This window comes from Taeniopygia guttata, chromosome Z (genome assembly GCF_048771995.1).
Source record: "Taeniopygia guttata chromosome Z, bTaeGut7.mat, whole genome shotgun sequence".
Classification (NCBI taxonomy): domain Eukaryota; kingdom Metazoa; phylum Chordata; class Aves; order Passeriformes; family Estrildidae; genus Taeniopygia; species Taeniopygia guttata.
This window is the reverse complement of record NC_133063.1, coordinates 39,157,125-39,159,301: the sequence shown is the minus strand read 5'-3', so window position 1 is coordinate 39,159,301 and position 2,177 is coordinate 39,157,125.

The window sequence follows — 2,177 nt, the reverse complement described above, 5'->3', positions numbered from 1 at the left end:
CGTTTGGCAGTATTGCTCTGGATTACCCCTCTGTCTTGATGGGTTTCTGGCTCGTTGGGTGGACTAGGCTGTGCCTTAATCTCCTTACATTAACTTTCTCAAGGTTTTCCTCCCTCTGGCTACCCCCTGAATTAATTTCTCTGTGCTGCAAAATTTTTACCCATTAGAGACACAGACCTAGGAGTCCCCAGATGACACCAGAAAACTGTAAGGTGTTTCCTATATCTGGGTAGGGGGACAGCATGCAATCCATCCTGAAACCAGGCAGAGAATGCAAACCCTCACTCAGACTGTGACTGCTTGGGCGAACAGGCCACTGCTTGCTCCTTGAGTGCTTGTGGGTTTGGTTAGAGTGTGGAAATGGAGGAGTAATTCCTGGGAAACTGAAGTAAACATTTGTCTGTGTTCCTTGGCAGTTTCTCACAAAAACAGTTTCTGTGGAAGAGATCTTTCTGGCCAGACTGTGGCTAAGGCTAGGCATGAGCTCCCCAGTGCTCTCCAGGGAAAGGTAGGCTTGTTTCCAGCTGAGACCAAGTACCAGCCTCTGGGCCCAGGCTGGCACAGTGGGCAGAACATCCCCAAGCACGTGCAGTTGCTTGCAGGCATGCTCTAAAGACTGTATTGACTGAGGGATCTGGAAGAGAGCAGTGGCCTCTGCCTGCTTTGTCCCTTCCCAGCTGCCTCCAAGGGCTTTGGGGACAATGCAGGATAATCACTATAAGGAACTTGCCAGCAAACCAGGGTGCTGCAGCAGGCTTCATGGTTCTGGTTGCATCTTCTGTTGACTCTTGAACCCTGAAATGTTGTGCAGGAATCATGGCTGTTACCTTTTCATGCTTCCAAGTTTGGCATCTACAGGTAGAAAAATAGTCTTAAGAGTAATCTTCCACTTCCTCCTGCAGACAGGAGGAGTACTCTGGGCAGAATACTTCTGCCCTCAGAGTATTGAGCTCTTCCTCCTCTCTACACCCTGAGTGGGTGAGGCTCGGTGGCTGGAAGAAACCATGTGTGAAAATTTTGTACCTTACTGAAAGCAGCAGCTGAGAAGTGTCACCAAGACTTCACCCTTCTCCTCACTGGTTACCAAGGCTTCTCTGGACCAGATCAGCACGTGGCTAGTAAAGGATCCCATGACTTTTGCTGTGAGACCATATTTGCTCTAGCAGAGCTTTCTACACCTTGTGCTCCACCTGCCTGCCAAAAGCCACGATAAGGGAGCAAAGGTTTCTTACATTTATCCCACATATTTACCCAGCTACACTTCACTGTTCTCCAGCCCATGGCAGGGAAAAAAGAGCCAAAAACCCACAACAAAAAGAAGCTGTTGTTAAAAGGAAGGAAAGTTCTAAGCTGCAGTTTGCTAAACCTTTTCACCCTTGGAAGGAGTTTAAGTAGGTGTGCTTGTCCTTTGTTCTTGCTTTGTGTCTTAGCACAGCACTGCTGATTGCTGGGTCTGTTCTTATTTTACTACATCCAATGTGCACAAAGTCTATATACTCAGGATGTCATATGCATTCATATGACACCTATATTTTCTGTCAACCCAAGGCAGCAACCCCACTACTGAAGCCTGGTTTCCTTTCCATCCACTACTCTAAATATAACTACCAGCAATGAAGATGAGTGCACAAAAATCTCTGTAGAGTCAGTGGTGACTTGACTTTCCAAGTCTGCACTAACCTTGCAGTGATGAGCTAAGTGGGGAAAATAAGGGGTTTGGGTTAAATCCAAAGGCTAGACCAGTGGACTTTTTCCTGATTACCTTCCTGCGTCTCACATGCATGAAAATTATTTCCAAGAATTCTTGCTCTATGATTTTTCCAAGGATAGATGTATTGGTCATAATAATTTTGTAATTACATTTTGTAATTACTACACAAAATGGAGGTACTACTGCTGTTTCACATGTCTTTCTCATTGTCCTCCCTAAAGGTGGGCATCTTATTAGGTTTTTCATTCAGCCTTTTCCCATTTGCCATGATATTCCACCGTGGCTTACAGCAGCTTCATTGACGTGAGCTGATAACTCATCTGGGTTAGTGTCATGAAATAGAAAAATATTCTATTTTTCTATTTAAGCAGTCCTCAAGCCTCACGTTTGGTCTTCCCACCCACTTCCAAAACCAAGCTGGTGAATGGGAGAGATTTGGGAGCTGGCTTTGCCTCTGAAGATGCTA